The sequence below is a fragment of the Cynara cardunculus genome, assembly GCF_001531365.2.
Source record: "Cynara cardunculus var. scolymus isolate 2C chromosome LG 6, CcrdV1, whole genome shotgun sequence".
Taxonomy (NCBI): domain Eukaryota; kingdom Viridiplantae; phylum Streptophyta; class Magnoliopsida; order Asterales; family Asteraceae; genus Cynara; species Cynara cardunculus.
The window spans coordinates 6,503,165-6,513,366 of NC_037533.1; positions in this window are offsets into that span (position 1 = coordinate 6,503,165).

Here is a 10,202-nt window from a genome sequence, read left to right on the forward strand (position 1 = left end):
AATATTATAAAACATATATTAAAACATAACAGATATACAATAAAAAATATATATTTATTAATAATTTATATTAATTAAAATATAATATAAATAAATAAAAAACAAAAAAATCAAATCAATAACTTATAGTAATTAATATATTTTTAAAATAAACTAAAATAATAATAAAACAAAAAAACAATAATAACTAAAGGACAAAAAAACACTAAAACAAAAAAAAAACATAATAATTTAAGTAGTATTAGGGGTGCCAATAGCAATGTATAGGGGTGCTATTAGCCACCCCCTTTCAAAAATCCTTCCAATTCCATCTTTCCATAAAATCAAAATCATTCAATCAAACCAAACGTCATATAAGATGTAGACTTTACCATAAAAAGTTCTGAATAATAAGTTATGTGTCTTGTATGGACTTAGAAAAAAAAAGGCATAACCATTTTATTTATTTTATATTATGTATTGTATTTGAACTTTGTTACTAGAATTCAATATATATATATATATATATATATATATATATATAACCTTCCCCAAGGTTATTTAACAAATAGCAATCACGGTAATAAAATTGATTTTATATGAATTATGGATTGTTTAAATGTTCGAATGGAATCTTTTATAAAGCTTAAGCAGTTAAGTTAATAAAATAAACTATAGTGTCATATTTAAAAACGTTACAATGGGTTTATAGAACGTTTTAACAAGTTGTTTAGGACGTTTTTTAAAATCAACTGTCATGTCAGCTATTTTATATGAACTTTTTAGATATGTCCTATAAATTCATCTTTTTATAGAACACTTATGCTTATAGCACATGTTTCAAATAGTGTCGTATAAAATAGCTAATATGATACATTATTTTAGAGCGTCCTAAAAAATCTTTTTAAAACAGTTAAAAGTGTCATATAAACCTATTGTAACACTTTTAGATGTAATGTTTTTTGGTTTACTCTTATAAAGTATTTTATTAGGATGCACTTTTGTAAAATCCCAAAATTTTGAATACTTAAATATAACAAAATTAGTATCCCAAGATCAAAACTTACATTGCAGCGGAAATAAAATTTCTAATCTTACAAATTGTATCACCATCTAAATTACAATCTTGAAGAGCATAACTTTGCTCTATATAACAATGTCTTGATCTGCACATATCCTTTTTTGAAGTTAATCCTTATATCTCTTTATTGCACTTTTCTTTCCACTCAAATAGCCGTCTGGGTGAAAAAGTTAAAAGAGTTTTGGGTGAGCCTCAGATGCAGTGAATTCACGGTTTTCATACACGAACAACAACTTTTACAATAAACAATTTTCACGAAGCTTCATAAATTTAGCATGCCTTGATGAGATCAATACTTTTCAAAAAAAATAAAGATATCATAGTGCATGTCTACATCACAAAGAAACGACGTCATGGGAGATGTCTACCTCACACAACATTACATGGCGAACTCACACAACATGTCGGCACTTACGACTTAGACAAGCTCACAAAGCATGCTCGTCTTTGCAAAATCATACCGTAGTACATTCCCATTGACACAGAAATACTCAAAACACATATTATAAAAATATCGAAACTTTTCACCCGTATAAAGCATATAAAAAATCTTTAGAAATTTCAATCAAGCTTGTGGATAATTATAAATAAGGCATGCAACCATTTTAAAAATAAATCATGTGTAACTCACTGTACAAGTCGTAGTCCAAACCGTTCTCTGAAGAGGCTAGCATCTCCCGATTGGCGTCGAACTATATGTGATGTGCAACACCGTCGACTCTCATTACAGCGTCCACCGTCGCCTTTTCTTACAATAGTTCTCCTTCTTGACCCAAAACTTTACATAAAGCTACAAACTCCCATTTTATACTAAGTCATCGGCGGTTTCACGGAATATGAAACGATAAGCCAAGATTAATGGTTGTAGGTTTCATGACTATTGGGTTTCCCATCATTAAATTACATTCAATTTTAGGGTCTAAACTCTTCACTTTGATTGCATTTACAGTACAAGTCCTTGAAATTTAACGACTACCAATTCCTTTCCACTTTTTTTTGTTATTACTACTTTTGATTACTTTTAATCTCATGTTCATCCATGAATTGCGCTTTAGAAGGGAATTAATCTAGGACAATTTTGATGCACCTTATTAGTGTTAATATTTCAATTAGGATGATTGAAAGATGAAAATATGTTATCACGTTTCTTATCGTAACTTTTTTCCTATTACAACCCACCCTTGGAAAAGTATCGTTTTGAATTATTATTACTTTAAATCATTATTTGATTCTTTGCGCGAGACTTTTCTTTTTCTAGATGTGATCATTTTTGTGTGCACCATTGGTTTCTTTTGGATGGATTCTTTTATTCCTAAAATAAATAATCACAATCGGTCTCTTCTAGATGATCATTAATTATAAGTGAACGCATTCAAGTCTGACCAGTTATTCCAAATGTCACTGAAGGTTACCCCACATAGATACCACCATGTTATTATTATCTACAAAATATGGCAACATGCAAGCATTCGTCATATTCCTCGTAAATTCTTTCGTATTTCAACTATGCATTTAACATCACACATTTTCATATTCATCCATTTATTCATACATGTGCTTTTCTCTTGCCCTTGAGATGTATTTTTTATTGAGTATAGGCTATACAATCCATTCTCTAGATAATGCCTTCATATTTCGAACTCCACTATCATTGCTACTAATTTCAAATCATACATTTTCAATTACCATGACCTAAATACTATATCATTTCCCCTTTTCACCGATATACCTTATAGTTCCAACATTGTAACATCATTATATACAAAAAAAAGAAATCTCTGTCTAATCTGGCAGTGACACTCTTGGCATACTTCTCGTTCTTCCTTCCAATCTCTGTCATACTTCATTTGCTTTCCAGCCCGATCAAGTTTACGATGTTATATGGTTACATTACATACTTCATGGTAATTGATGTACATTAGTCTTCCTGACTACATAAACATCATTCATCTTACTCCAATTTTAGAACTTTCAGATCATGCTAACATTAGCAATCATAGATACCAAGATAATGATGTTCACCAAGTAACTTATTATATTTCCATATTGCTTTCTCCAACCTTTTATCAATTCAACCATCTTTACTTTCAGTTTTACCTTTAATATTCATTCCTTCATCYTTTTGTGGCATCTGAAACATGTCAATCATTCTTTGAAGGGTTTTGATTTAACATAGTCTTCTCTTACCGATTCCAGTGCCCATACTTTCTTTCACTACACCGATAACGCATTAATCTGCACATTATCGTTTCCATCATTAATTTTTTTCTTGATTCGTTTATCACTTCACATTTTAGTGATGTGCTTAAAGATCACAGTACTATGCTTATTTTTGATTTTGACCAAGTCATTAGTCAACTACCAACCCTTGAGTTATTTCAGCATTTCACCAGATTCATATTTGAATTCATCCTTCTGCAACCGTAGAAATTAACTTAACCCATTTTTCATTTATATCATCATTGTGTTCATCCTAGAGTCTAGTCACAACTCTCTCCTTTGACGACAAATACGTACCATCAATCGACTTCGCTACTTGTTTTACCAACTAATCAATTAACTCCCCTTTCATAACACACATGCCACCATTTGGTTCTAATGACCCAATTCATACCCTTATATATAGTCATTCTTAAACAAGGCATTTTGTAGTAACCTTTTATATGCTCGTTGATATTTAGGATATTATGCCTTATTCATAATATTGATTGTCCTAAGTGCAACATCTTTACTTATTTCATCATCTTCAACTTATATTGCAACTCACTTATCTTTGACATAATGCAAAATATCTCATACAATTTTACACTATTCTAGCTATAACTATGGGAACAATTCCAACGCCCTCTTTTTATGGCTTAAAGGTTATACGCTTGGATAAACCTTATTATTTAACCATAAAATATTTCTCACTTACTAAACCTGATAATTTATTACAAATAACACTTTCTTTAACACCTTCTTGCTTTTATATCTTGCTCAAAGCAACACATGCTTACTAACAATTTCATAAAATCAAATAAGTTAATATCATCTTCCAACCACTCGTGAGATGCCTATGGAGGATAATAGAACCCCATTGTCCTACTGGATTAATCAATCATAGTCTTATAAATTCTAAGACCATTTCAGACACTGATTTGGTGTCTTTTACTTTAAGAAACTAATCATGTGAGAACCCTTAAATCTTCTCATAGGGTTTACATATGATCTCGACATTCCAACTCGATTGAAAAATCCTTCAACTAGTCGTGCATCCAATCAAAATCATCAGTTCTTACCATGAATCTGTTGCCATCATTGATTACACGAATAACCTCGTTGCTAATCTCATATCTGACTATTTGATCTTTCCGCCAATTGATATAAGAAATGATCCCGCAACTCAAATATGGGATGAATCAACTCACTATATCATCAATACTTTGAGTTCCTACTATTCTCAAAGCTAAACATAAATTCTCCCCGCTAAAGCAAATTAGTGGAGTTTGTCACCAAAAGTTTATCCACCAACACCACTCTACATCTATTTTATCTCATTTTACAAATGTGTTTTGCATAAACACATTTCTATCAATGTCATTATATCTAAAGATATTAAACCATCTAACGATTTCTTTGCTTTAATCTGGTATAAGACTAACCCCAAATTAACTTAAATCACCACTCTCATCACTATAAATCAATCTTTAGTCACACGTCTATCAATAATAAAATCTTCCATTCTCAGTTTAAGTTTAGGTTTCTGTAACCTAATTCACTTAAACTTTGCTCTGATACCACTTGTAACATCCCAAAATTTCGAATATTTAAATATAACAAAATTAGTATCCCAAGATCAAAACTTACATTGTAGCGGAAATAAAATTTCAACTCTTACAAATTATATCACAATCTAAATTACAATCTTGAGGAGCATAACTTTGCTCTATATAATAATGTCTTGATCTGCACATATCCTTCTTTGGAGCTAATCCTTATCTTTCTTTATTGCACTTTTCTTTCCACTCAAATAGCCGCCCAGGTGAAAAAGTTAAAAGAGTTTTGGGTGAACCTCAAGCCCAGTGAATCCACGGTTTTCATGCATGAACAACAACTTTTACAATAAACAATTTTCACGAAGCTTTATAAATTTAGCATGCCTTGATGAGATCAATATTTTTCAAAAAAATAAAGATATCATAGTGCGTGTCTACATCACAAGGAAACGACGTCATGGAAGATATCTACCTCACACAACATTACATGGCGAACTCACACAACATGTCCGCACTTACGGCTTAGACAAGCTCATGAAGCATGCTCGTCTTTGCAAAATCATATACATCCCATTCCCCATTGACACACAAATACTTAAAACACATATTATAAAAATATCGAACTTTTCACCCATATAAAGCATATCAAAAATCTCGAGAAACTTCAATCAAGCTTGTGGATAATTATAAATAAGGCATGCAATCATTTTAAAAATAAATCACTTGTAACTCATTGTACAAGTCGTAGTCCAAACCGTTTTCTGAAGAGGCTAGGGTCTCCCTATTGGCGTCGAAATATTTGTGATGTGCAACACCGTCGACTCTCATTACAGAGTCCACCGTCGCCTTTTCTCACAATAGTTCTCCTTCCTGACCCAAAACATCATATAAAACTACAAACTCCCATTTTATACCAAGTCATCGGCGGTTTCACGGAATATGAAACGATAAGCCAAGATTAATGGTCATAGGTTTCATGACCATTGGGTTTCCTATCATTAAATTACATTCAATTTTAGGGTCTAAACCCTTCACTTTGATTGCATTTACACTACCTGTCCTTGAAATTTAATGACTACCAATTCCTTTCCACTTTTATTTGGTTATTACAACTTTTGATTACTTTTAATCTCATGTTCATCCATGAATTGCGCTTTAGAAGGGAATTAATCTAGGACAATTTTGATGCACCTTATTAGTGTTAACATTCAATTAGGATGATTAAAAGATGAAAATATGTTATCATGTTTCTTATCTTAACTTTTTTTCCTATTACAACCCACCCTTGGAAAAGTACCGTTTTGAATAATTATTACTTTGAATCATTATTTGATTCTTTGAGCGAGACTTTTCTTTTTCTAGATGTGATCATTTTTGTGTGCGCCATTTGTTTCTTTTGGATGGATTGTTTTATTCCTAAAATAATTAATTACAATCGGTCTCTTCTAGATGAATTTTTGTATCGGAAAAATATTAGTGTTTGAAATGATTAATTTTTTGGACAACTTTTTGAAACAAATATGTTTTTGGACATTCTAAAATCTATTAAATAACTCTTTGGACTTTCTAAAATATGTTAGATATATTCTTATTACCTATACAACTGCTTAATATGGTAAAATAATGAAAAAAACATGAAAAAAGCCAATAGACTTTCATATTTTGAACAATTAAGTTCTTAAATATTTTCTGAACCAAATATATAAAAAAAGTACTTATATTTACAAAAAAGTACTTACATTTAAAAAAAATTATTGATGAAATTTATTTTAATTGAAAATAAAACATATTATGTCAGTGGTTCTTCAAATTAAAAAAAAATAAAAAGGATGAAAAAAATTACTGATTAGATTTATTTTAATTAAAAATAAAATATATTTCGTATGAACTTTTTCAAATTAAAAAAGGTAAAAAATAAAATAAAAAAGATTACTTATGAAATTTATTTTAAATAAAAATAAAATATATTTCGTTGGTGATTTTCTAAATAAAAGAAATAAAAATAAAATATATTACGTTGGTGATTTTTCAAGAGCAAGTTCCTTTTATTGTATTCTAAATAGTTCTCTCCCAGATAGAACTTACTTTCTTCTAAGTCTTTTACAGCAAATCTTTTCTTTATTTGCTAAGAATTAGTGTGTAACTTTATATTGTTTAGATAGGTTTTATTTACCTTATCTTTCTGCAAACAATCTTGTAAAATCTGAATTGATCCTTCTTTATCAATATGTATTTTAAAATTTGAAAAGTTTACTTTGTTTATATTCATCCCCCCTCCTTCTACAAACTGTTATACACATCTTGTAGACCCTAGCGGGACTAACAAGTGGTATCAGAGCAGTGTATTCTCTATTCTTGTTGTTTAGTTGTTTTCTGCATTATATTATCTCTTTCTCTAGATAATCTTATTGCTTTCAAATGGCTTTACAAAACACAAACACATACTTTCAAGATAATGGCTCTTTTGTCAAACCTCTCCGTTTTATCCGAGACAACTTTAGTCTTTGAAAAAATCGGATGTCTCTCTTTCTGGAAGGTGTGGATCCTGAAATTACACACTATATAGAAAATGGACCATATGTTCCATATGTTATTTCTCTGGCTGTTCCTGAAATAGCTACGACTGCCGCGATTCCTGAACGGCAGATTCCAAAACTCCCTCATCAATGGAGCGATGAAGATAAGAAGAAGATAGCTATAGACACTCGTGCAAGGTCTATAATAGTTATGTCTCTTTCTGATGAGGTTTATCACTCTGTGATGAAAACTCATAACCTCTAAAGCCATGTGCGACACTTTATGTATTCAATATGAAGGAATCTCTAAGGTTCAAGAATTTAGGAATATTAATCTAGTAAGACATTATGAAAGCTTTCTTTGTGGAAAGACTGAGACGTTGTCTAAAGTACATCAACGCTTTAACTGTCTTCTTATAAATTTAAGGACTGTAGGCAGATAATATTCTAACTTTGAAACTTTCACAAAGTTTCTAGAATGTCTTCCTGAATCTTGGGATACTTATTCCATGTGTCTCAAGATGTTCAATGACATGTCCTCTCTTTCTCTCAGCACTTTTTATGGGATTTTGCTCAATCATGAGTAATCTCGTCAACTGAAAAGAAATCTGATTAAAGATTCCAGGGCAATGAAGAGCTCTTCTTCTTCTTCTTCTTCTTCTTCTTCTTCTTCTTCTTCTTCTTCTTCTTCTTCTTCTTCTTCTTCTTCTNTTCTTCTTCTTCTCCTTCTTCTTCTCCTTCTTCTTCTCCTTCTGCTTCTCCTTCTCCTTCTTCTTCTCCTTCTTCTTCTCCTTCTTCTTCTCCTTCTCCTTCTCCTTCTTCTTCTCCTTCTCCTTCTCCTTCTCCTTCTCCTTCTCCTTCTTCTCCTTCTTCTCCTTCTCCTTCTCCTTCTCCTTCTCCTTCTCCTTCTCCTTCTCCTACTTCTTCTCCTTCTTCTTCTTCTTAGCGAAAGTAGAAATCAAACAATCATTGTGGCTGCTCGATCAATGCTTAGCGACTCCATCTCCCTACTAATTTCTAGGCTGAAGCTGTCAACACTGCTTGTTTCACTCAAAATAGGTCGCTGATCGTTAAGAGGTTCAAGAAGACATCTTATGAACTTTTCCATGGAAGAAAGCCTTCTATTAGCTTTCTACATATCTTTGGTTGTACGTGTTATATTCTCAATAACTGTGATCAACTAGGAAAGTTCGATCCCAAAGCTGTGATATTCTTCAGTATCCAAAGCTTTCAGAGTTTTAAACAAACGTCGACAAACAATAGAAGAAACTATCCATGTCACTTGTGATGAATCCCAGTCAGCTAATTCAAAACCCATCTTAAATGATGAAGATGAATTAGAAAACTAGATGTTCTCTCATTATGGACAACCTGAAGCTTCCTTCAGCGTTCCTCTCAACACTGAAGCCCTAGAAGCTAAAGATGAACCATTAATCATTCCAGTTGCAGCTAGTGACACCAACGTATCTTCTTCAGAGATCGTTGTTGTGCCCATTAGTTGTGTTCCTCCTACTTCAAACACTAATCAGTCAGTGAATGAAATGCCTTCAGCATCTGAACCTATTTCAGTTGCTGAATCTAAGGCTCCTTTAGCAATTGTTCCAATCACTAAAGATATTGTAGCTGGAGCCTCATCCACTGTTCCTGAACTTTTCTACTCTGATGATAATCCTCTACCAGCTCAACGATGGACTAAAGACCATCCAATTCATCAAATTCTTAGTGATCCAAGTGCAGGTATTAAGACTCGTCGTGGTCTAGGTAATATCTATCTCTTTGTCAACTTTTTTTTCTTAGTTGAAACCAAGAAGATCAATGATGCTATCTCAGACCTAGTTGGGTCATTGTCATGCAAAAGAAGCTCATTGAGTTTGATAGGAACAAAGTCTGGTACCTTGTCCTACATCCATCTGACAAGAGAATGATAGGCACCAAATGGGTCTATCGCAATAGGTTAGATGAAGAAGGTGTGGTAACCCGTAACAAGGCTAGACTTGTTGCTCAGGGTTATAGATAAGAAGAAGAAATCGACTATGAAGAGACCTTCGCACCAGTGGCTAGACTCGAAGCAATTCGACTCTTTCTAGCCTTTGCTGCCCATAGAGACTTTAAAGTCTACCAAATAGATGTAAAGAGAGATTTCTTTAATGGAAAACTTCAAGAGGAAGTTTATGTTGAATAATATCCAGGGTTTCTTGACCCTAAGTATCCAAACCATGTCTATCGTTTGGATAAAGCTCTTTATGGGTTGAAACAGGCTCCCTGTGCCTGGTATGATACCCTCTTCTCGTTTCTCATCTCTGAGAAATTTGTTCGTGGAAAGATTGACCAGACCTTATTTCTTAGGAAAGTTAAAGGTCATATAATTCTAGTACAAATTTATGTCGATGATATTATTTTTGGTTCCACTAATTCCTCTTTATATTTTCGATTCGCTGATCGCATGAAAAAAGAATACCAGATGAGCATAATGGGAGAACTAACCTTCTTTTTATGTCTACAAATCAAGCAATCAAATAAAGGCACCTTTATCAGTTAAAGTAGGTATGTTTGTGATGTTAGGATCAAATTGATCCTAATTATTCTAAAAAGTTTTATTAAGCAATCGGGGCTAAGGATGGAAGATCTGAAGATGCTGTTGTGCTTAAAACGACTAAGTCTGGTTGGTCCATCCTCTGGCTGGTCTATCCTCTGGTTGGTCTATCCTCTGGTTGGCCTATCCTCTGGTTGGCCTATCCTCTGGTTGGCCTATCCTCTGGTTGGCCTATCCTCTGGTTGGTCTATCTTCTGGTTGGCCAATCCTCTGGTTGGCCAATCCTCTGGTTGGCCAATCCTCTGGTTGGTCTATCCTCTGGTTGGTCTATACTC